Consider the following 27468-nt stretch of genomic DNA (forward strand, 5'->3'; position numbering starts at 1 on the left):
ATTGTTATCTTGGTCATAAATAGCAATCAGTCTGATTAAAAAAGTTTAAGGAACTGGCCAGAAGTAAATGAATCATAGAGATATTTGATTAAATGAAGTTGTTAGGATCCAATATGGGTCAGTCATCAGGACCAGAGATTTAGTCTTCTGAGCTCTTGCTGGAGCCCATCCCCAGGGAACTTCTCTCTCACTTCTCTCTCACTCTCTGGTGAGAGAGAAGTTCCCTGAAAAAGACTCCAGCATGAGTCCAAAAGCTCAGAAGACTAAACCTCTGGTCCCGGTGACCGACCCATAATGGATCCTGCAACATTATTCTGGGACAGGTATATTTGCCTTCATTCATGAAGTTGTTAACTATCAGATTTCTACAGCCTTTAACCCAGTTTCTGCCACCAGAAACATTTTATTCTCTGAGTTTTCCTAGTGGGATATTCTCTTCCTATCTGCACCAGCTTCTCTTCTGTGATGTTTGTCTTCCATCAATGTTGAAAAAAGAAATTAAGAACAAGAAGAGGAAAATAAAATAATTATAAATAATTATTCTGTGAATAATGTCTTCTTGTTCTTAATTTCTTTTTTCAACGTTACTGAGCACATCCGAACTCTGACCTGAGGGATTTTGTTTTTAAGATAATTTTTTTCCTGACCTAAAAAATTACTTAAGAACAGTGGTGAAATCCAGTTGCCTTCGCTACCTGTTCAGGAATGGTAGTACGCCATAGCGCATGTGTGCTATGCGTGCACATACCTCTTCTGCACATGTGCAGAATCTTCTGCTCATGCACAGGTGGTAAAAAAAGGGATGTAATGACATCCCAGCGGATGGCAGAGCCTCCCGCCACTGGAGCTACCGGTTCGGCGAGCCAGATAGAACTCGGTGGATTTCACCACTGCTTAAGAATCCTAAAACCTGCTTTGGGAATGGAAGATATAATTCTCTCTATTGGATATTTACAATATATAAACTACTTCATTAGAGAAGGCACTTGTCAAAATGGTGGTTTTAACTATTTGTCATACAACAGACCATGCTGACTCTTAGCAAGGACTTGGATAGATTATTTCCAGAATGGTTGTTTTAAATTTGGCCTTTTGGATCTCTCAGGGTACATTCATAGTCACATTATAATTACTTCATGTGTTGCATTTAAATCAAGGGGTATCGTTTCTAGGATTTGTTGGCCAAATTTTCTTTTATTTCAGTAAAAATGTTAAAGACAACATGGGATAAGCCTGCATCTAGAATAGAATAGAATAGAATAGAATTTTTATTGGCCAAGTGTGATTGGACACACAAGGAATTTGTCTTGGTGCATATGCTCTCAGTGTACATAAAAGAAAAGATACGTTCATCAAGGTACAACATTTACAACACAATTGATGGTCAATATATCAATATAAATCATAAGGATTGCCAGCAACAAAGTTAAAGTCATACAGTCATAAGTGGAAAGAGATTGGTGATGGGAACTATGAGAAGATTAATAGTAGTGCAGATTATGAGAGTAGTGCAGATTAACTATGAGAAGATTAATAGTAGTGCATCTACTTAGGATCTAAGGGAACAAACTACATTATGTTTGTCATCTCTGCATCACACTGTTACTGCACTGGGTTGGGGTCTCCAAATTCTTTTATGGTCAAGTCTGTTGAAAATATTGTTAGGCCTCTCTGCAGCAAAGGAATAGCCTCGGCCAGTGGTTCTCAACCTTTTTGTCACCATGGACCCTCTTTAAATACCTTTGGGGCCCCCAGAGCCCCAGCTACTTACCCCCAAGACTCAAGATTTAAATCATAACATTTCTTCGAGACTTTGTGGGCACCATGTGATGACATCACATTCCCCCACAGGGGTCCATGGATCACAGGTTGAGAACCACTAGCTTAGTCCGTTCTCTTTTGAGAAAAGGTAGGGAATTATTTCTCCTTAGGGAAGTGTGTAGAGTGGGGAAAAGGTGTAAGTGGTGGAGTCAAATCAGGGGCGGGTTCTTCTTACCTTTACTACTGGTTCGCATCATGCCTGCACACGAGCACTTGCTCCACTTGCGTGCGTGCACGCACTCTTCTGCACATGTGCAGATCACTTTTGATGACATTCGGGTCAGTGGGCAGAGCCTCCCACCAGTTTTACTACCGGTTCTATAGAACCGGTCCGAACCGGGCGCAACCCACCACTGAGTCAAATGGTAATGAACCCTTAAAAAGAGGTATGTTGGCCATGTTCCAATGACACAATGGACCAATAGACCGTATTTAATTGACACAACTTGTGTGCCAGCAATATATGATACTACTGACCCAGTCAATCATGAATCAGAAAGGGTCGTGTTTTTTTACCTTTCCATCTGCCATGCAGGAAGCTGAGCAGCTGTTACTTTCTGGCTTCCTTCCCAGTAAATGTTTCAATATCCAGAGTGACCCAACTGGAGCCAGCACCATGTTTAGCCAAAGCTTTTTTTCCCCTGTCCAACTGCTATCCTCTGGGTGGTTGAAAAGGTGCAATGTAAAAAGGAGGTAGAAAGACAGTTCTTTAGAAGCCCATTTTTCAAGGCCGATCTGTCTCTTGTTTCAGAATTGTTTGATGCTGTTTGTATCACTCCGTTAATTGGAGTTCAGTTAATTAGGCTCCAACAGTCCCAAGACTACATGGAGATCTAAAACTATCTCCTTCCATCCCACATTGCTGATTAGGTGGGTTACATGATACCCTAGGCTCTTGACCTAGTTAAGCATGTTGAATGAATGGGAGCTGCTAAATTTGAATTCAACTAAAGGTTAGAAATAAACAAAATAAATGGACATCTGTGTTTTCTTAATGCAAAGCATTTGCAAGTATTTAGTTAGAAGTAACGTCTGTATTAAATGAAGTCCATGCTGTTATTGCATGCTTTCATTGCCTTATTTGCAGCTAAAGGTTCTGTGCTCTTCTCTTATCAGAGCTAATGCTATTATCGCCTGTTTTCCGTTGTTGCTCTTTATGTTCCTTATCATTGGACAGAGCACTGATAGAAAATCCCAATAATATGCATGAAGTCTGTATGGTTGGCGTACAGAATTGGGTGTTGGAAGTTTTTGCATTTAAAAAAAAAAGTGTTATGAAAATGACTTCCTTCTCACCAGTTGTACAAAAACAAATTTAGGCATAAGTAATCTCTTAGGACATTATAAATGTGATTATAAATACTGTGAGATTCTGAACACACTTACAACCCGCAATTTCCAGCATAATTTGTATTGAAGCTGTGATGGCATGCAAGCTTTAATTTGTAGCATGGACATCTTGGGATTTAATCTTTAGGAAAGAACATAGCTGAGTGGCAAAGCATCTGCTTTGTATGCGGAGGTGCCATCCTCAAATAACTCTAAAGTTTTCAAGATCAAATAATTAAAAAAAATTCCTCTGATCTTACAGAGCTGTTTTTCCCAATCTCAGCAGCTTTAGAGATATGGATTTTGATTCCCAGAATTCCCTGCTCGCTGGGGAAACCTGGAAGTTGAAGTTACACAGCTTAAAGTTGATGACGCTGGGAAACATAATAATAGAGCTTCTATTAGCCTCTATTGGATAAATCCCTCTTTTATTCTGCTGCTTTATGGGTGGGCTGGTAGTGCAGGGAAATTTATTTCCTCCGGTGCGTGTGAAAGAACCTGTCTTTTCTAAGAGAAGGCCTTCAGTGTTATGCTGTCTGAAACAACATATAGTCAGTCTTTTACATCTGAAAGTCCCACCCCCGACATTCTGGAATACTTGTTTTCAGAATTCCCGGCATGGGCCATTCTTGCTGGGAATGATAGGCGTTGTTGTACCAGCCCATGTAAATGGAATTGAGTTAGGTAAAGCCTAGCTAAATTGAACAATGAAGTTCAGGCATAGTAGAAGCATAAAAAATTATATCTGAAGCGTGTATGTGTGTGTATGTCTATGTCTGTGTCTGTGTGTAGGATATAGGATATGTCTGTATGTATGTACAGGTAGTCCTTGTCTTATGATCACAACTGAGCCCAAAATTTCCGTCCCTAAAGAAGACCGTTGTTAAGTGAGTTTTGCCTCATTTTGCAAACTCTCTTGCATAGTTGTTAGGGGAATCACTGAAGTTCTTAAGTTAGTAACATGGTTGTTAAATGAAACTGCCAGCCGTTTGGCAGTCTCACCAGCTCAGGGTTGACTCAGCCTTCCATCCTTACAAGCTCGGTAAAATGAGGACCCAGATTGTTGGGGGCAGTAGGCTGACTCTGTAAACCGCTGTAAAGCACTGTGAAGCAGTATATAAATCTAAGTGCTGCTGCTATCTGGCTTCCCCATTGACTTAGCATGACAGAAGTTTGCAAAAGATGATCACATGACCCCAAGACATTTCAACTGTCATAAATACAGGTCAGTTGCCAAGACACTGAATTTTCATCACATGACCAGGGGATGCTTCAACAGTTGTTAAGTAAAATGGCCAGTCATAAGTTAATTTTTTTTAGTGTTGTTATAACTTTGAATGATTGCTAAACAAATTGCTGTAAGTCTAGAACTACTTGTATATGTATATATGATACAGGTAGTCCTTGACTTACAACAGTTCATTTAGTTACCGTTCAAAGTTATAACGGCACTGACAAAAGTGAGTTATGACCATTTTTCACACTTATGCCCATTGCATCATCCCCATGGTCACGTCATCAAAATTTAGATGCTTGGTTGCAGTGTCCTGGGGTCATGTGATCACCTTTTGCAACCTACTGATGAGCAAAGTCAATGGGAAATCCAGAGTCACTTAACAACCGAGTCACTATATTAACAATTGCAGGGATTCACTTAACAAGAGTGACAAGAAAAGTCATAAAATGGGGCAAAATTCACTTAACAAATGTTTCACTTAGCAATAAAATTTTTGGGGTCAGTTATGGTTGTAAGTCAAGGACTACCTGTATATATTATGTGTGTGTGTGTGTGTGTGTGTGTGTGTGTGTGTGTGTATAATACACATATCGTATTATATCATATGTCATATCATATATCATATCATATCAAACATATCATGTGTCCTATATAAATTGTGTGCGTGTATCTCAACTAGGGTACCAAAGAAGGCTTTGAATGTATTAAAGAAGCAGCCAAGAAGGAAGCCTAAGTTCTTGCACTTCATATCACTTGAAAAATATTTTTCCCATGCCAGTTTCCCAAACCTTCCTTGCAGTTCAATAAGCATTGCCTAAAGTAGATTTAAGAATAACATTTTTATTTATTTAGTATTTGCAGTAGTAAGGATGGGAATAGCGGGATAAAGCAGAGTCATTTCCTGTTCCTTTGAGAATCACCTTCTAAAGACCATAGAAATCAGGCTACAGGGGTTCTTAATTGCTCTCTTCTCCTTTCCACTCTTCTTCTGTAGAGAATAATTCATATTTTTAAGGTACACATTGCGAGATGTACAGTTCCTGATAGAAAAAAAATAAAGACTAATATAGACTATAAAGGCATGTGCTGGTACTTTCTGATAAAGAACATCAGAAGACAGGAACTTCTCATCTCAATGTAATTTTATTTATTTATTTATTTTATTTATTTATTTGATTTTTATACCGCCCTTCTCCCGAAGGACTCAGGGCGGTATACAGGCATAATAAAACCGAACATAGAATATACAAATTTAAAATATGATTTAAAAAACTTATTTAAATTAGCCCAGTAATTAAAATTTACCATACTAAAAACCCGTTTAAAATTAATAAATTTAACATTAAAATCCCAATTTAAGCCAGCCCAGCGGATAAAAGATGAGTCTTGAGTTCATGACGAAATGTCCGAAGGTCAGGTATTTGGCGAAACCCGGGGAAGCTCGTTCCAGAGTGTGGAGCCCCACAGAGAAGGCCCTTCCTGGGGCCGCCAGCCGACATTGTTTGGCGGACGGCACCCTGAGAAGTCCCTCTATGGGAGCGCACGGGTCGGTGGGAGGCGTGTGGTAACAGCAGGCGGTCCCGTAAGTACCCAGGTCCTAAGCCATGGAGCGATTTAAAGGTCATAACCAACACCTTAAAGTGCACCCGAAGGCCACAGGCAGCCAGTGCAGTCTGCGCAGGAGCAGGGTTACATGGGAGCTACGTGTAGCTCCTCTATAACCCGCAGCTGCATTCTGACTAACTGAAGCCTCCGAGTGCACTTCAAGGGGAGCCCCATGTAGAGAGCATTACAGTAATCCAAGCGAGAGGTAACGAGCGATGAGTGACTGTGCATAAGGCATCCCGATCAAGGAAGGCGCAACTGCGAACCAGGCGAACCTGGTGGAAGGCCCTCCTGGAGACGGCCGTCAAATGATCTTCAAGCGACAGCCGATCATCCAGGAGGACACCCAAGTTGCGCACCCTATCCTTTGGGGCCAGTAACTCGCCTCCAACAGCCAGCGGCTGCAGCTGACTGAATCGGGTGCCGGCATCCACAGCCACTCCGTCTTGGAGGATTAAGCTTGAGCCTGTTTCTCCCCATCCAGACCCGTACAGCTTCCAAACACCGGGACAGCACTTCAACAACTTCATTGGGGTGGTCCGGGGTGGAAAAGTACAGCTGGGTGTCATCAGCGTACTGGGGTCATGTGATCACCTTTTGCAACCTACTGATGAGCAAAGTCAATGGGAAATCCAGAGTCACTTAACAACCGAGTCACTATATTAACAATTGCAGGGATTCACTTAACAAGAGTGACAAGAAAAGTCATAAAATGGGGCAAAATTCACTTAACAAATGTTTCACTTAGCAATAAAATTTTTGGGGTCAGTTATGGTTGTAAGTCAAGGACTACCTGTATATATTATGTGTGTGTGTGTGTGTGTGTGTGTGTATAATACACATATCGTATTATATCATATGTCATATCATATATCATATCATATCAAACATATCATGTGTCCTATATAAATTGTGTGCGTGTATCTCAACTAGGGTACCAAAGAAGGCTTTGAATGTATTAAAGAAGCAGCCAAGAAGGAAGCCTAAGTTCTTGCACTTCATATCACTTGAAAAATATTTTTCCCATGCCAGTTTCCCAAACCTTCCTTGCAGTTCAATAAGCATTGCCTAAAGTAGATTTAAGAATAACATTTTTATTTATTTAGTATTTGCAGTAGTAAGGATGGGAATAGCGGGATAAAGCAGAGTCATTTCCTGTTCCTTTGAGAATCACCTTCTAAAGACCATAGAAATCAGGCTACAGGGGTTCTTAATTGCTCTCTTCTCCTTTCCACTCTTCTTCTGTAGAGAATAATTCATATTTTTAAGGTACACATTGCGAGATGTACAGTTCCTGATAGAAAAAAAATAAAGACTAATATAGACTATAAAGGCATGTGCTGGTACTTTCTGATAAAGAACATCAGAAGACAGGAACTTCTCATCTCAATGTAATTTTATTTATTTATTTATTTTATTTATTTATTTGATTTTTATACCGCCCTTCTCCCGAAGGACTCAGGGCGGTATACAGGCATAATAAAACCGAACATAGAATATACAAATTTAAAATATGATTTAAAAAACTTATTTAAATTAGCCCAGTAATTAAAATTTACCACGTTAAAAAACCCCGTTTAAAATTAATAAAATTCAACATTAAAATCCCAATTTAAGCCAGCCCAGCGGATAAAAGATGAGTCTTGAGTTCATGACGAAATGTCCGAAGGTCAGGTATTTGGCGAAACCCGGGGAAGCTCGTTCCAGAGTGTGGAGCCCCACAGAGAAGGCCCTTCCCGTGGGGCCCGCCAGCCGACATTGTTTGGCGGACGGCACCCTAAGAAGTCCCTCTCTATGGGAGCGTACGGGTCGGTGGGAGGCGTGTGGTAACAGCAGGCGGTCCCGTAAGTACCCAGGTCCTAAGCCATGGAGCGATTTAAAGGTCATAACCAACACCTTAAAGTGCACCCGAAAGGCCACAGGCAGCCAGTGCAGTCTGCGCAGGAGCAGGGTTACATGGGAGCTACGTGTAGCTCCTCTATAACCCGCAGCTGCATTCTGACTAACTGAAGCCTCCGAGTGCACTTCAAGGGGAGCCCCATGTAGAGAGCATTACAGTAATCCAAGCGAGAGGTAACGAGCGATGAGTGACTGTGCATAAGGCATCCCGATCAAGGAAGGCGCAACTGCGAACCAGGCGAACCTGGTGGAAGGCCCTCCTGGAGACGGCCGTCAAATGATCTTCAAGCGACAGCCGATCATCCAGGAGGACACCCAAGTTGCGCACCCTATCCTTTGGGGCCAGTAACTCGCCTCCAACAGCCAGCGGCTGCAGCTGACTGAATCGGGTGCCGGCATCCACAGCCACTCCGTCTTGGAGGATTAAGCTTGAGCCTGTTTCTCCCCATCCAGACCCGTACAGCTTCCAAACACCGGGACAGCACTTCAACAACTTCATTGGGGTGGTCCGGGGTGGAAAAATACAGCTGGGTGTCATCAGCGTACTGCTGGTATCTCACCCGAAACCACTGATGATCTCACCCAGCGGCTTCATGTAGATGTTGAACAGCAGGGCGAGAGAATCGACCCTGTGGGACCCCACAAGTGAGGCCCCTCGCGGTGACCTCTGCCCCCTGTCAACACCGTCTGCGACCGGTCGGAGAGATAGGAGGAGAACCACCGATATCGGTGCCTCCACTCCCAATCCCCCAACCGCGCAGCAGGATACCATGATCGATGGTATCGAACGCCGCTGAGAGGTCTAATAGGACCAGGGCAGAGGAATATCCCTGTCCCTGGCCTCAGAGATCATCCACCAATGCGACCAAAGCTGTCTCCGTGCTGTATCCGGGTCGGAAGCCGGACTGGAACGGGTCTAGATAGACATCTTCATCCAGGTGTTGGGGCAGCTGTCGCCACGGCACTCTCTACAACCTTCGCAACAAAGCGAAGGTTGGAGACTGGACGATAATTACCCAAAATAGCTGGGTCCAAAGAGGGCTTCTTAAGGAGGGGTCTCACCACCGCCTCTTTCAAGGCGGCAGGGAAAACCCCATCCAACAAAGAAGCGTTGATAATCCTCTGGAGCCAGCCTCGTGTCACCGCCTGAGTGGCCAGTACCAGCCAGGAAGGGCACGGGTCCAGTAAACATGTCGTGCCGTGAAGCCTCCCCAACAACCTGTCCACGTCCTCGGAGCCACAGGGTCAAACTCATCCCAAATGTGCTCAACAAGACGTGCCTCCTCTCCCTCGCTTGGATCATCCCAAATTCGGTCCAGACCGTCCCTCAGCTGAGCGATTTTATCGTATAGATAACCACTAAACTCCTCGGCTCGTCCCTGCAAAGGGTCATCCCGCACCTCCTGATGTAGGAGAGAGCGGGTCACCCGAAACAGGGCGGCCGGGCGGTTGTCTGCCGACGCAATGAGGGTGGGCGTGGGCGCCTCGCTTCCCTCATTGCCACTAGGTAGGTCCTAGAATAGGTCCTAACTAGTGTCCGATCAGCTTCGGAGCGACTGGACCTCCAGGTGCTCTCTAGGCGTCTTCTCCGGGAGCAATTACAGAAATTCCTTGTGATTTCAGAGGAAAAGCTAGTTCATAACTACATAAAAGAAACAAACGAATTCCTTTCCCCTACCTTTTGTGACTAATAATAGCACTCTAAGCTTAAAGGCCCTCATTTTCTAAAACAAGTCGCATAGTTTTTCCCCCCAGTAATTTTTCACAAAAGATACAGAATAATTTGCTGCTTTTGAGAAATATATCAGTGTTGTGTTTACTTATAACAAAAGGGTTTCATTTATTTTGTTATCACACCTGAACATTCAAAATGTATTCATTTTACTGCTCTCTTGCTTCTTGGTCTCTCCCCTCACCCCCTAGTTTAAACAGAAACTATTGGAAAGCTGTTCATAGCTTAATGCTTTCAAGCCAAGAAGAATGTAGCAAGAACAAAGATTACATTTCCCAACAATCATGGTGCATTATAAACATCAAGCAGGTGTATCCTAAATTGAGAATTGGTTAATTGCTAGGATCATCAGAACTTTATAATAAATGAAGTTTTGCAGTTAAGGTTGTTGCCCTTTAAAGAAAACATAATTGATTAACTAGCAATACCATTAACAACTGCCTGTAACTTCTATCTGCGACTTGGGTTCTTTGCCTACTTAAATTATTTACAGTATATACCGGTCTCAAAAAATTCCCAGCCTTAAAGATGGTGGCAAGATTTAGATCTACAATCAGCATTCCTCCCTGCAAGGATATTAGATTCATTAGGATGATGTTTCTCCAGACCCGGATAGATTGCAATAGAGTCTTCTCCCCCGCACACAAAACTCTGTGAGGTATGTTGGGCTGAAAAGGGATAACCAAAAGTCACACAGTGAGCTTCCATAGTTGTGTGTTGACTTGAACATGGAGTTCCTGAGTGCTGGATTAATACATTAACTACCGCACCACATCACAGAACAGTGGTGTAATGATATGATCCAAGCTAGGTGTGGATGATAATTAGTTTCACTTCTTTTATCTGATGGTTTCACACGTCTCTGACTGGTTGCTTTCATAGGATGGTGCTGTGGGATAACCACTTAATCCCATGATGTTTATTCTGTGGAGTACTGTAAACCTTCATTTTATCACCATGCTTTTCAACATCAGTCAAGCTGCACAGTGAGTTCATTCAGAGACTTAGAGAAATAGATCATTGTTATCTCATGACATGTGCCTCTCTATCTTTCCTTTTCTTCCAAATGAGGCAATAGAAGGGCTGAATGAGATCCACCAAAGCAGGGGGCTCCAACCTTGGCAACTTTAAGACTTGTGGACTTGTCAACTCCCAGAATTTGCTGGCTGAGGAATTCTGGGAGTTGAAGTCCACAAATCTTAAAGTTGCCAAGGTTGGAGACCCCTGCACCAAAGTATAAAGCTCAATTCAGTGGAGACAGAGGAGACTGAAGATGGTCTTCTGGCAGGCATTCAACTTATTTTGGAAGGAATGCACTCACTCCAAAGATTCAGATGCATAGTTTGATACTGCCTCTAAAAACAATGAGAAATATAAGTGCCTTCTGTGGTATAAATCATCTCTTATTAGACTAGGCTGGGACACAAAGTTATACTGTAACCACACTTGCATATAGATAGTCTCAGTGGTGAAATCTGAACAGGTTTACTACAGGTTCGGTGGGTATGCATGTGCGGCACGCACCAAACGTGCTGTGCACGCGTATGTACAGTGCGCACCATGCAACAAATGTGAGGTGCATGCGTGCACTTGCAGTGCATGCCAAAAGGAGGCATGGAAGGAAGGTAAGTAGAACAGTGTGCACGTGTGTGTGTGTGATCAGCTGTGGCATGCAATCGTCGGAGCCTTTTTTAAAAACTTTTTTAAAAGCATTTTTTTACTAGGGTGAATAGGTAATTAAAAATGCTTTAAAAAGGTAAAAAAAGGCTCCAAGGATCACAGCTGAGGCACACAATCATTGGAGCCTTTTTTTTTTATCTTTAAAAGCATTTTTTTTACTACCGATTAAGGTGAATAGGTAGTAAAAAAAAATGCTTTAAAAAGGTTTTAAAAAGGCTCTGACAATCTCAGCTGAGGCATGTGATCGTCTGAGCCTTTTTTTTACCTTTTAAAAGCATTTTTTTTTACTACCTATTCAGGCGAATAGGTAGTAAAAAAATGCTTTAAAGGTAAAAAAAGACTCTGATGATCACACGCCACAGCTGTGATTGTCGGAACATTTTTTTTTCACTTTTTAAAACCATTTTTTACTACCGGTTCCCGAGAACCGGTAGTAAAAAAATGCCTAAAAAGTAAAAAAAAAAAAAAGTTTCGATTTGTGTGTCGCTCAGCTGATTGTTGAAACTTTTTTTTTTTTACATTTTTTACTACCGGTTTAGTGAACCAGTAGCCTCTTTTACTACTGGTTCAGGAGAATCGGACTGAACCAGTAGCATGTCATCCCTGGATAGTCTTGAATGCTGAGTCTTAATTTGCTTATCAAGATCAGTATGATTCTTTGCACATAAAAACTAGTGGGAGCTATCATCATATCATCAAGGCAGCCATTTTGAGTTTTTCTTTACTACACCCTGTGAACGCTCCTCCACAATATGGTTTATTTGTTTGGACCTGGTCTGTGAATATATGAAATCTGTTTTGCTAACTCAAAATAATACATTTCAGTTAGCGATTTCTGAAACCTGTTATTCTTTTCAGGAGAAGCTTTTGGTCATTCCTTAATTTCATGAAGTAAAGGGAATAAAGTCAAAGAGACATTATTTCGCTAATCTTGTGTAATACCCTCCTGTAGTATTAAAATAATCCTTTCTAGCATTTTGGAAGCTACTCAAGACAGAATATTTCTGAAGAACATTTGGCTGAATTGTTTGTTTAATTCAGTTCACTTTGAATTACTGATATTGATTTAATTATTTACATCGTTTTACTTGGTTTGATGATTGTTTATCTTTCATTATTACGACTATAACTTGTCCTTGTATTGTGATTATGATTAGCTCTTGGTTGTTTATTTATATTTAGTGTGGGCATTTTTAACTGCTATGGAGCTTTTGTTAATTGTGTTGTAAACCACCCTGAGTCTGTATTGAATGGTGGTATACAAAGAGAATAAACAATTATGATTAAAGACAGGGCAGGAACAGAGTCCACATACAATACCTGCAAGTATACAAGAGCAAAAAAAAGAAGCAAACAGTCTTGGATTCTATTCCCAAAGGATGAGGTGCAATGCAGTTTTGAGGACAAATTTGGACCACCAAGGAGGATCATTTAAAAAAAAAGTTGACTCTAGTTCTGGTGCTGCTATTCTTCTGTCTTTAGAATCTCAGTCCTGGCCTATTGGTCACCTTGAAACAGTGATCAGACTAAAGGGTTTACTCCTAAGTAAGTCTATTACTCCCAAGTAAATTTCCTCTAGAACTGAACACTACACCTGCCTGACTCAGGTTTCTGCAGGCTTGGAAGCTCAGATGGTCATGGACAACTAAACCAGCAACAGAGATCTCAGCCAGCTTTGAGTTCTCAGTGAGTGGAAATAAAAATGAGTAGACAAACTGCTGTTCCCAACACCAAATAACTGTGGTTTCCCTCTTCGGACATATTGCCTGTGAATGTGAGCTTGCAAAAATATGCTGATTTAAGAACAGTTAAAGAATAACTGTCCTGTAAAATATGTTGTTGCTGCTTCTGATTAGAAGAGCCATAAAACTTCAGCCTTCCAGGGATTCTTGTGAAATCCTTCTGCAAACTCTAATCATTCGACAGCTTCAAAGATTTAGATTTCATTTATTCTGTTTTTCAGAAATAATGTTTTGTGAGCATAAGTCTTCCACTGATCGTGTTTACAGTAAACATTTCTTTAAAATACAGCTTTTAGCTCTTCTAAAGCTCTTCTCCTCTTATGTTGGAGAAATAAATAATAGCTCTGCTGCCTTTCTCAGAATTCCAACAAAAGCTGTGCCCTTGTTCCAAACTGATTGAGCAACATAGGACGGCTTATCATCCTTGTGATGCTATTGTGTGAGAATGCACCACTACAAACAGTAAGAACAATGGTGGCTGGCAGATTCCGTGTCTAATGGTCACCCATCTGCACTCTCATCCTAATGTTCTCACTTTTTTGTTTAAATCACATCAGATTCTTCAAAAAATGTTGATGTAGCATACAAAGGCAAAAGAATCACTTCTGGCTTATCTTTTGAGTTCAACTCCCTCTTGCATTCTGTTCTGTTCAGCTAATCATTCTCTGTACATTCTCATTGAGTGTCATGGTTACCTTGAGCAGAGTCTGGCCATCGGTTTTTTTACTCAGCTGGACCATCCATGCATAATCAAGCATTTTACTCCTGCTGAATAGATGACCAACAGAGTATTTGCTAATCGACTTATTTATTTAATTTAGGGCTTCATAGTGGAGTCACTGAAAATAAGTAAGTCCTAAAGGAACTTCATGAACTCATTCTTGAATATCAGACTGAGTCTTAAACTGAGTGGCAGGAAAGAGCTGTCATGGATTTTGCAATAATAATTTATCTGGCTTAGAAACTAGGCATGATTTCCAAACATGGTGCAGGTATGAACAATGACCCTGTAATAATATCAACAGTATTATTTCAGCATTCTAGTGTAATAAGAGAAGCAAGGCATGAAAATGTAAAGATTGGTTGAGTATAATCACATCCTGATGATAACAAGTCTCCCATGGCTCCTTCACATATTTTAATTAAAGTAGAATGCTGGGCCATGTACAGACAGAAAAATGAAACTACTTATTTAGTATATAGCCCGCCTGGCTTTACTACTTACCATACTGCATGATGAATTAGTCTATTATAATAAAATACAAGGCTTTTCTGGAGGTTTGAGGCACAGTTCTTCCACATCTTCTTTTCCCCCTTTCTCCTCATACCAATTAGAATAGAATAGAATTTTTTTTTTATTGGCCAAGTGTGGCTGGATACACAAGGAACTTGTCTTAGTGCATATGCTCTCAGTGTACATAAAAGAAATGATACATTCATCAAAAATTCTAAGGTAAAGCACTTAATGATAGTCACAGGGTACAAATAAGCAATCAGGAAACAATATCAATATAAATCGTAAGGATACAAGCAACAGTCATACAGTCATAAGTGGAATGAGATGGGTGATGGGAATGATGAGAAGATTAAAGTAGTGCAGACTTAGTAAATAGTTTGACAGTGTTGAGGGAATTATTTGTTTAGCAGAATGATGGCATTCTGGAAAAAATTGTTCTTGTGTCTAGTTGTTCTGGTGTGCAGTGCTCTATAGCGTCATTTTGAGGGTAGGAGTTGAAACAGTTTATGTCCAGGATGCGAGGCGGTTGTAAATATTTTCACAGCCCTCTTTTGGACTCATGCAGTATACAGGTCCTCAATGGAAGGCAGGTTGGTAGCAATTGTTTTTTCTGCAGTTCTAATTATCCTCTGAAGTCTGTGTCTGTCTTTTCTCCTCATACCCAATTATGATGCAATTGCAATTCTGTGCACACTTAACCAAAAAGTTCCACTGAACAAAACCGAACTTGTTTTTGAGTAAGCCTGCCCATAGAACTGTGTAGCACATTAGAAGATTACCTGTAAGTGATAAGCAGTTATTACTGTACTCATAAAAAAAGGAAGCACACAGGGGAAAATAACTAGGAAGGAGTGAAATAAAAGAGTGTTGGAGTGGAGAGAGAGAGAGAGAGAGAGAGAAAGAGAGAGAGAGAGAGAGAGAGAGAGAGAGAGAGAGAGAGAAGGGTCCATTTCAATTCCCATAGTCAGTGACATTTTCAGTCAGAGAGCAGACCTATTGGTGCATGGAAAGGCAGTAATATAAAGTAATTCCTTCAGAAGAGGTCTGGTGCAGGTGGCAAAAGATCATCTATGCATGAACCTTAAAGGTGGACAGAAGGGAAGCATCGGCGTGTGAGAACCTCAGCAAATTTTCAACTCACTAAAAGCTTTCCTGGGGCCTTTTTATTGACTGACTTGCCAAACTGGCTGGTTTTAATAGTAATTTCCCATAATATCTCTGACATAGTATTGCTTCATATTAATGATGGTGTTCACTAGAAGAGGAAGAAACTGATTAGAGGAAATCTTGCCTACGGACCCAATGAACCTAGAGCTATTACTGTGGGAACAGGTCATCAGGTGTAAATAGAAGCCAACTAATGAAAAAACTATGGAAATGAAACAATCTGGTAGTCATGGATCCATGTGGAAAAACAGCTACAGCATTGTAGGCAAGACTGCTCTGTCCATGTAATATTGGCTTCACATTTCTAAAAAGAAAAAGAAGATAATGTTTCATCCCCGAAGAAAGAGATATTGGTGAAAAATTGCTCATTAGTGTACACCACACACCTTGTATGTGTATGTGGGAGAGAGAACAGTGTAATGCTGCTATGGAATTAAGCAACTGTATGAAACACTAGTTCTTTGTTATCAACTTGCAGAGCACAGGGCATACAAGTACAGTACAGTGTGACTTCTCCAAACCAACATGGAAGTTCTCTTTTCTGTGGTGTAAAGATAACAGTTTTGGTCTCGATGAGGAGAGACGATTAAATTTCACAAAGCTTCTTTTCTCAGAACTCTCCGCTGGGTAGCCTTGTCCTGAGAGGAACAGAGAAGTTTTCAGAGGGACTGGCGGTTGTCCTCTTGCTAACATGTGAGATGAACGTGTGCTTAATTCAAATTCTCTATAACAGATCCAGGAACTCAAAACAAGGAGCAAAATGTTTTCTCCTTCAGAAGCTGCAAGACTTTCAAAAACTCTTTGAGGGAGGTGGGCAGTTCAGAAATGTGGGGAAAAAATAATTAATAAAAATTCTCTCTCTCTCTCTCTCTCTCTCTCTCTCTCACACACACACACACACACACACACACACACACACACACACACAGAGTCTGACACAGACATACACAGAAATACAATAATAGTTTTTAGAACAGAGAGGAGCCAGGACTGAGGATTAAGGTGGTGCCTTATTTTGCATTCCCTTACGTGAGAATGCTTGTTTTTCGAACAGATGTTTAAGATAAAGTAAAATGGAGAGAATGTGGCATAAGGTCACCTATGAAACTGTTAGGAACATCTTGTCTTCCCAGACCAGAGGAGATATAGAAGGCGATATCCGCATTGCTGGCAAAATGACACTGTCCATGCACACACTGTTTTTGACAGTTATATCAGAAGCTTGAAACTATTACCCCTTTCCTGAAACCTGGCACTGAATTTTTATATATGTGTGTGTGTGTAGTATGTGCGCCAAGACACTTCCAATTTTACGTGGGAGAAAACCCGAATAACCAAAGACCTACATACAAACACCCGCGAAAACCTCAGAATATATATATATATTAGTGTATATATATATATTAGTGTATATATATATTAGTGTATATATATATATATATATATTAGTGTATATATATATATAAGTCTCATTCGTCATCTTCAGACGAATGAGACTTCATCGAAACGTCGCCAAGACACTTCTAATTTTACACGGGAGAAAACCCGAACAACCAAAGACCTACATACAAACACCAGTGAAAACCTCAGAAAACAAATATTGTAGTGTATGTATATGTGTGTGTGTAAAGAGACAGAGAGAGAGAGAGAGAGAGAAAGACAGACAGAGACAGAGAAACAGATACAGAGAGAAATCATTCTGCCTTCCTACTGAAGATTCTCAAAATGAGGTACACACAAACTTGCAAAACTGAATTAAAATAAACAACCCAAGAAAAACATTTCAAGAAATAGAGAGTAAGAAAACGAAGAAACAAAAACAAACCATTTTAGCATACTTCAGGTGATTATAAAGCCAGTAATATATCTTTTCAGACCATTTTGTCTTACACAATCACAAGGATCCAGGAAAATTAAAATGACCTATGAGATTGCTAGTAATACTCATAGACATCCTTAATAACTAGCCCAATATCTCACACAAAAGATGTGTTGATCTCATGAGATGTTGGTATTTAAAACAACAACAAAGCCATAACAAATTATATGCAGTGTTTTGTAGGGATTAAGAAAAGATATAGTGGGAGTTAAAAGGGACAAACAGGACGTGGAAAAGAACAAGATGATAATTACTCGATAGGCAAAATGCATAATTATGCCTATAATTATAGGCATATAATGGCAAAAGGCATAATTCTTTTTATTCTCTTTTTCTTACTTTCTATTGTTTTGTTTGTTTGTTATACCTTTACTATATTGAAAAAGTAATATAGATATAGAATACAAATATAGATATTTAGAAAGCTATAAACAAATATTATAGATTGGAGTTCCTGAAGGCATCATTAATGGGAATTGCAGGTTTTTGCCGTCCCTGGGCGATTCTTGTCAAACCATTCAGTAAAACAAAATAGTAAGCTTACAAAGTTAACACCTGTCTGAAGGAGGTTGGGTAGTTTGTGTGAGCACAGCAGTGGTGTTCCCAGAGCCTGTTCAATTCAAAAGATATGTGGAATCAGAGTCCTGGTGAGACGGCCACGAAGAGAAAAATATTTTATGCAACACCAGCCTTGAAGCTGACAGAAAACCTGTTGCAAGTTGCTTTCTTTCATATGGACAAATTCAGCCTTCAAGATTTCATTGTAGAATGCAGGGATTTATAACATATTTACACTAATGGTTAAGCATTGGTTAAGCTCAGCTGCTCAATTGTATGTTGTTGATGGCTCTTTTCTTTCCAATAAATAACTGCCATGGCTGCTTATTCACTGAAGTAAAAGCTACGGCTGTTTCCAGAGGAAAGTGCTAATAAATAATTGCTATGCTCCTACAAACTTCTAACAATACAGTCACTCAATATTGTAATAGTTCATCTCATAATCTTTCATTCACAATGTTGGGCATAGCGTCACTTGCTGGTAATGTAAAGTCAGTTTGGAGCTCAGCACATGTTCCTTATAATCTTTGCATTAGTTGCTATTTTCAATAAATAATATTATACCACTTATTAATTTTTCAGCTAATCTTTTATGGAGCTAAAACACCACAGGGTGCTGCTTCTTCAGTTGAAAAGGCTGTTAGAGAACAAAACTGTCTCGCCATCTGCTTTCAGCCGTTTGAACTATATGCCAGGCAATACTTCCCTGCATAAAATGTCAGGATGTGTCACATTCATATGTATTCATACACACTTATTTATGGCCACATCATATCAGCTCTCCTCCCTCTCTTTCCCAAACGCTGAAAACTATGAGAAGACTGGAAGAAAAGGAACTGTATGTAAAACATGAATCCTCCCTCAAAAAGCTCATACTATCAGATGTTAGCAAAAGCCAAAGCAATACCATTTTTTGTATCTTGGAAGCCACAGAGCCTTGTATGCAAAAGCATACAAATATGATGAACAAAATAATAAACAAAAGGAGTGATCACTATTTTAAAAAAAGCAACTCTCTTACAAACGTTGAAGCATATATTTGCATTCAGCATCCTGGTTGTACACTGAATTAAGAAGAAATAGATTAATAGTGTTTTGTTTAAAATTATACATACACAAATCATTTGGAAAAGATTTTTTAAAAACAAACTCCAACGTTATTTCCACATGATAAAATATGGTTACCGATCTCAAATTTTGTTTTAAACTACAATTTCCTTTTCTAAAAAATATTCCTTTTTAAAAAAATATATAATAAAATGCTATTACATTATGATAAAAATTCAGATTAGCAAAAATAATTGCTTTCCAGAACAATCCTATATATGTAAAAGCAAAGGAAGCAGGGATTTTTAGTATTAGTAAATATGAGTCAGCATATGACTACTTAACAACAATAACAACATTGCAATTTTAGACTGTATGAGCATAAAAATATATTGAGATCATGAGATGTAATTATGTATGACTGTAACTTTGTTGCTTGTATCCTTATGATTTATATTGATATTTTTTCCTGATTGCTTATTTGTACCCTATGACTATCATTAAGTGTTGTACCTTATGATTCTTCAGGAACATATCTTTTCTTTTGTGTTCACTGAGAGCATATTCACCAAAACAAATTCTCTCCAATCACACTTGGCCAATAAAAAAATTCTATTCTATTCTATTCTATTCTATTCTATTCTATTCTATTCTACTTTTTTTTGCTCACTCAGCTGTTCCAGACAGCATAATTTTTTTTTTAAAAAATGTCTGGAGATTGTGGTAGAGTCTTGAATTCAATTTTATAAGGAAAAATTGTAAGGACTTTAAATTGCTAAACTGTAATTAAGTTATTATAAAGAGATAGTACAGTAAGAGAACTGTTTGAAGGAGCATTGCATAGATAGCAAGGCCAATTTCTTTGATTCTGTAGTTCAGACTTTGATCACATTTTGGAGTACCCATTATTATTTTATAGTCATTAAAAGTACTTGGTTTGCAATTAGATCCAGTTTGGTCTATTGGTTAAGGTGCTGGCCTGTCCCAAATCAGGAGACTGAATTCTAGTCCTGTTTAGGCATGAAAATCTGTCTGGGTGACTTTGGGTCAGTCATTTTCTCTCAGCTCACCTTACCTCACAGGGCTGTTGTTGTTTGGAAAACACAAGGCGGAAGAAATAATATATATGTATATTTGACCTTTTGAGTTACTTATAAAGTAATAAAAGTGGGATAAAAATTTAATCAATAAATAAATCTGATATAAAGTTTGATCTACCTGATTACTCAGTCTGATCCCGAGAAGAAGCTGTTGGTGATGGTGTTCCCATATACTTGTGACTGTCATTTTTTTCTGGTCCAAGCTTTGTTTTCAGTTTCCTTCTAGGGTCCTGTTTTGCTTTTTAAAAAATTTGTCACTTGCAGAATTTGCTCTGCCGCTTATTTGGCCTACTGCAGGGGTCTGCAAACTTGGCTCTGTTAAGACTTGTGGACTTCAACTCCCAGAGTTCCTCAGTGAGCAAAGCTGGCTGAGGAACTCTGGGAGTTGAAGTCCACAAGTCTTAAAAGAGCCAAGTTTGCAGACCCTTGGCCTAGTGTATCTCTAGTAGATAATAAGAAATGATAGAGAACAGGACTTCGTCAACTTCCTGACCTCCGAACCTTTCGCCGTGAGCTTAAAACTCATCTATTCATCTGCGCAGGACTGGACTAGATTTTAAATTTAAATTGGTTTTAATGGGTTTTATTATGTATACTGTCATTTTTAATTATTTGGCCATTTGGAATAAGTTTTTTAATTGATGTTTTATTTTGTATTTATATGTACATTTTTATCTGCCTGTGAACCGCCCTGAGTCCCTAGGGAGATAGGGCGGTATAAAAATACGAAAAATAAATAAATAAATAAATAAATAAATAAATAAACAGAATCCCACCTCATTAACTCTCAAAGTGAATTATTAGGAATGTAAACTAACTAGAAAACAAGGGCCTTGAAATTCTTTTCATTTCTTCCTCTCTCTGTGTCTTCATTGCTCTCTTCATTGTTTTCAGAATGGTTACCAAAACAACAAAGCAAGATAATTTATTCCCACTTCTAGCAAATTATACTTTTAATGTTTATATTCATTAGGAAGTTATAAACTCAAGAGAGCTGGAGGTTAGAAAAGACTAGTTTAGATGTCAAATTCTCCATTAAAGGAATGATATGCTGGAACTTCTGAAAGACACTGACAAGCCCAAGGGAAGAATGGTCGTTTGGCTCACTTCTACCCACCTCAAAAAGCTTAGTGGAATTTTTTTCAATACAGTTTTGTTTTGTTTTTGGTCTCTTGAAATTGGTGTCTCTTATAATTCTTTAACAAGGCAGCTTTATTGTCTCTAATGAAAAAGCTAATTCACCTCATGATGTCAACTACCAAACTAAATTGGACAGGGACTTCTCTAAGTGAAAATCCTGAGGCAACTGCCCCATTGACTTCCCACTGGGGAAAAAAAAAGGCTTTGCAGATGGGCAAAATTATCAGATTTCTTTTGAAAATTTGTCACTTTCAGGAACAATAGTTGTATTTCCCACCAAAGGTCAGCAATATAGGAAGTCTAATTCTAATAAAGGAGAATATTTGTAGGCCAGGGTTGAAATGAGGGGTCCTTGGTGCTCTCTGAGCAGGGGTGAAATCCAGCAGGTTCTGACAGGTTCTGGAGAACCAGCAGCGGAAATTTTGAGCAGTTCGGAGAACCGGCAAATACCGCCTCTGGCTGGCACCAGAGTGGGGTGGGAATGAAGATTTTGCAGTATCCTTCCCCTGGAGTGGGGTGGGAATGGAGATTTTGCAGTATCCTTCCCCTGCCGTGTCCACCAAGCCACACCACACCATGCCTATCAAGCCACGCCCACAGAACCGGTAGTAAAAAAATGTGGATTTCACCACTGTCTCTGAGCTTGGTTTTTTGTTTTTTGTTTTTTGCTGACATTTGATTACCCAAACTAGCACTGATGATATTACTTAGTTTGCGTAATGAAACATCTGCAAGAAAACAACCAAGCTCAGAGAGTACCAAGGACCCCTCAGAATCTAATACTGTACATCGTTGTGGACTGAAAACCTGAAGGATGGCATATCTTGATGCCATCCATCAGTTAGGAAATTAAGGGCCATTGGTAGGCTGTACCCTTTGCTGCTGGGAACAGGAAAAGCAATCTGGCCTCTTCCATTATTCAAAGAAGAAGGAAGTGCAAGAAGCTTCTCTTGCCCTTCCCTGCTAGACAAAGGACTCAGTTTCTATAGTTTTCTTGAAGGCCAGCACATGATACTAGCCCAATCATCCTAAGAACTGCTCATTGCTATTTAAACAAAAACTCCAGGAAGGGAGAGGTAGACAGCTTGCCTGGCTAGATGCCAGTCTAGGTCCAACATTTCTTTTCTGGCCTTGAGTAATAAGCTTTCCACTTCTTCCTTCCCCCCCCCCCCCGCTTCCCATTTCTTGGAATGGCTTATCATTTTAGACTATGAGTCCAAGACCTGAGCCTCTTTTTTATGCTTTGGGAGACAGTGTATTTTATTATTTTATTGTGTCAACTTTTCTATTGCTTCAACTCTTTTTAAAGCTGTAAATAAGCTTGTTAGCTTCCAGGTTACAGAGTTAGGTAAAACTTTAGAAGCAATACATCAGTAAAAAAGATAACATAATACAATGCAATCTATCTGATGGGGTGATCAAATCTCCACCTGTTTTTTTTTAAATGTACAAAAAAACAAAAAACAAACAGCAGTTAGAGGTTCACTTATTGTTATAACCTGAAGATACCACTACAACCAGAAGGAACAGTTGCTGGCTGACTGTCTAGATTTAGGGGCAGAGTCAGGGCAAGTCAGCACTTTCTAAGAATTTTCTAGAGAAGAGCAGGATGTTGCCCAGACTAAGGAATACTCCCATCCCTCAAGAAGAAGCAAACCAATTCCATAGTACAGGTAATCCTCAACATATGACCACAATTGAGCCCAAAATTTATGTTGCTAAGTGAGTCAGTTGGTAAGGGAGTTTTGCCCCATTTTACGACTTTTCTTATCAGATTTGTTAACTGAATCACTTCAGTGGTTAAATTAGTAACATGGTTGTAGAATAGTGGGTGATTGAAGAGACAGAGGCAGATCTTTGACTTCAACTCTTTATTAGAACAAGCAATAACCCAGTAACTATCTGCCTGACAACTTGCCCTTTTATAGGGAGCTGTCAGACGGCTTAGCCAATAGGCTTTATAGGACAGCTCCCTATAAAAGGCCAATAGGCTTAAACTATGTTTCCCGCCTAGACGGCAGACCTGAGTGAAGCCTATTTTCTCGGCTTCACTCCCTTATTGAATATTTAACAAAGGTTGTTAAGTGAATCTGGCTACCCCATTGACGTTGCTTGTCAGAAATAGATTTATAAAAATCTAAATAAATAAAATAAATAAATAAATAAGAAGGTTACAAAAGAGGATCACACACACTGTGGACACTGCAACTGTCATAAATGTGAGTCAGCTGCAAACATCTGAATTTTGATCACATAACCACAGGGATGCCGCAATGGTCATAAGTGTGAAAACATGGTCATAAGTCACTTTTGTCAGTGCCCCTGTAACTTTGAACGGTCACTAAATGAACTGTTGTTAAGTCGAGGACTACCTGTATTGTATTGTCAAAAAATATATGGACAAGTTCATTGTATCACAAGAAACTGAGCTTGTTTATTCCAACCCGAGAATTTGATTCGGATGAAAAATTCAACGAGAAAACAAGAAGTCACTTAGCATTTGATGGCAAGCTATATATTCAGCAAAATAGCCAGACAAGTTAGCAACAGTATTGCTTCTGTTGATATGGAACCTAAGGTCTAAAGCTCTAAGAGTTGTAAACCTAATTTTGCATAGCTTCTTTTCCAAAAACACCACACTACTAACCAGAGCATATAAAACATTTGCTAGACCAATTCTAGAATACAGCTCGCCTGTTTGGAACCCTCACCACATCTCTGACATCAATACAATTGAACGTGTCCAGAAATATTTTACAAGAAGAGTTCTCCATTCCTCTGAAAACAACAAAATACCTTATCCCACCAGACTTGAAATCCTAGGCTTAGAAAACTTGGAACTCCGTCGCCTTCAACAAGACCTAAGTTTAACTCACAGAATCATCTATTGTAATGTCCTTCCTGTCAAAGACTACTTCAGCTTTAATTGCAATAATACAAGGGCAACCAATAGATTTAAACTTAATGTTAACCGCTTTAATCTAGATTGCAGAAAATATGACTTCTGCAACAGAATCATCAGTGCTTGGAATACTTTACCTGACTCTGTGGTCTCTTCCCATAATCCTAAAAGCTTTAACCAAAAACTTTCTACTATTGACCTCACCCCATTCCTAAGAGGACCATAAGGGGCGTGCATAAGCGCACAAACGTGCCTACCGTTCCTGTCCTATTGTTTTTCTTTTCTTCTTCCTATATATGTTTATATGGTTATATACTATATAATCTTTTTGTATGATGTTGTGACAAAATAAATAAATAAATAAATAAATAAATAAGGTAAGAAGATAGACCAAGCAATTTAGAAGCCCGTATTTCCTATTCCATGCTTGTCCAGCTCTCTTTCAGCATTAAAAAGGGCTCACAGTGCCTCACACCCTTCCTTGCTTATGTTTGGTGGACAAATACCAGAGACAACTCTAATATTTCAGTCTGTCCCTGCCAAGGAGTGGAGCCTTCCTGATACAATTTACCAGCTTGCCTGAACTGGTCTGGATTTAGAACAAGCATTAGTCTTTAGTGCATTCTCATGCTACAAACATTGGTGCTATTTCAACATAGGCCAAAGGCTGGCTTTTCCATCTCCTACTCCATTTCTCTGTCTTCTTTTTTTAAAAAACAAAACAAAAACATGTTTTGTGTTAAAACAGAAAGCAGTTTTTCCTGTAGAAATAGAGGCAAATATTAGTGTACCACAGGAAGTGAGTCTAGCCTCGGCAAATCTGTACATTTTTTGCAAGCAAAAAAGATGGGAAGAATGAATATACCCAGTGGCACCAATTTCCTGTTTAATGTTCTCAAAAAGGCAGTTGGGGGGGAAATGCCCCAAAGCACAGATGGATGGATGTAGCACAGACATCCTGTTTGGGTGGAAAAGAAAATCTAGGCCCTCTCTTTTCAAATATGAGATTGATTCCTTTTAATGAACAATAGCGAGCATTGGTCTCTTACTATACATTTTAGTTTAGGAACAATGAATGTGTTGCAACCCAAATTAATCATTTGCAAAACCATGTTAGAAATAGCAGGATAAGTGCTTAATTCTTCTCTTCTTTTGAGATCAACAACATTTTAAAGCAATGGTGAAATCCAATTTTTTTTACTACCGATTCTGTGGGTGGGGCGTGGTGGGTATGGTGTGGCTTGGTGGGCATGGCAGGGGAAGGATACTGCAAAATCTCCATTCCCACCCCACTCTGCGGCCGCCCAGAGGTGGTATTTGCCAGTTCTCCAAACTGCTCAAAATTTCTGCTACTGGTTCTCCAGAACCTGTCAGAACCTGCTGGATTTCACCCCTGTTTTAAAGGCTAAATTATACCACAAAATCACACCTGAAGGCATAAAATTAGCCCAGATGATCTAATCAGGCACCTTCAAAACCTTTAAATGTAAACAAAATCCCCTCAATTTGGTGCCTTCCGAAGACTTCAATTCCTGAAAGGCCCAGATAAGATAAAATGCTCAGTTTTAAGCAACCTTTGGGTTCAATTTTGAGCACCACAATTTAGAAATAGGTTTGAGACTTCAGAAAACTTTTGTTGAGTCATAGAAATAAGATCTTTTTAGAGCCAGCATAACCTTTGGGTTGTTTGTGGTAATCTAATGGACCAGCTGCCAAATTTTGATGGATGAACATCCAAATATCTCCCGAGGAATGCTGGATTCTTTCACATAATTCTAAAAAAAAAGATAGTTTAACATGATCCAGTAAGCCCAGTTTTTAATATTTTAATAATAGGTGCTCTGTAAATCTGTCATTCTACAAAAGTCTCACCTACATCACATATTTATGAAATACAGCTGTATTGGTCCATGAGGGGGGGGAAATCCCCAAATCCAAAGTTTAGTAATGTCTTTATTAGCACCAACACAAATCAGGTTACCTTGCCCTAGAAAATATTTAGATGACACTGTAAAGAAGGTTTGGATGACACCCAACCACAGGAGCTGGGTGTGTTTTTAGCTTAAGGGGATCTAATTAAGATAGGACAGATTGATGGTTTCTGATGTTTAAAAACGATAATGAAGCAGAACAATTTTTCACTCCATACAGCAGGATGGAAATTAAATCAAGGGAAGTGTTCTTAACAATAAGAATGAATAAGGATCACCTAGACATAGGGACAGCACTATTTGATTAAACCCAAATATGTCTCAATCACTGAAGAAGTGGGAACATTATGTCCAATTCACAAAGCAAAGGGAAGCCATGTTTTTCTTTTCCACCTCCCTTCCTGTCAAAATTAACTTAAGGCTGTTTTATTAAAACACAAGTAGTATGAAAATACATTGTTTTATTGGGTCCTGGGCTTTTTCCCCCTCATGAAATGAGTTAAAGAGCAATTCAATATCCTTGAACTGGCAGAAAGTTGATTGTGATTCCCACATTGCTGTGGCTAGGATGCTGGGACATGGTGCTATCTTCATTGACAGTGTTCATGTTATAAACACTTTTGTTTCCCTCCCACAAAGTGTCATTGGCCATCTGGAAGCACACCCACTAGTCCTTCTCGTTCACATGGGATAGTGAAGATGATGATGCTGAAGAAGTGGTTAATTTTGATAGATGGCTAGACTAGCAGGTTTAGCCATCTGTCAAAACTTGTTCTGGTTTGCACAAGTGTTTGGCATGTTTGGGTGTGTTCAAAGTTGATAGATGGAATCCTCCCGCTCCAGAAGACACTGAACCTATATTCATATCAGCCTGAACCACTGCTGGAAAACACAGTAAGAAAGAAAGCAATCTCTTAGTTGTTTTAGCATGCAGTTACCTTACCACCACCATTGCTTAACTGCTGATCAGTCTGATTGTTAGATATTGATAGGCTGATGCGAGAACCAATCAGGAAGCCGGAACAGGAGCGGGAAAAATAAGCGTGCGTCACTGGCTGAAGCCGCGGACAGCTCCTATTTGAAAGGGCCTGGCCTTGCTGTACCGGAGCTGAATAAAGATGTTTAAACTGATGGAGTCTCTGTGCCTTGGGTCTTCGCCCATGACTCAACACTGGCAACGAAGGTGGGATCTGACCAAGGATAATAGACCCTAGGTTTTTCCTACTTGCATTTTTTACATGCTTTCGAACTGCTAGCAGTTCGAAAGCTGGAACAAGTAATGGTAGCTCACCCTGTTACGCGGCACTAGGGATTCGAACCGCTGAACTTCTGATCTTTCAATTGACAAGTTCAGCATCTTAGCCACTGAGCCACTGCACCCCTCCTCACTATAGTACAAGCACTTAAACCCAAAACCTATCAATAAACATATGACAAATACATACAATGTTTCTCAGTTGTG

The sequence above is a fragment of the Ahaetulla prasina genome, chromosome 6 (genome assembly GCF_028640845.1).
Source record: "Ahaetulla prasina isolate Xishuangbanna chromosome 6, ASM2864084v1, whole genome shotgun sequence".
Taxonomy (NCBI): Eukaryota; Metazoa; Chordata; class Lepidosauria; order Squamata; family Colubridae; genus Ahaetulla; species Ahaetulla prasina.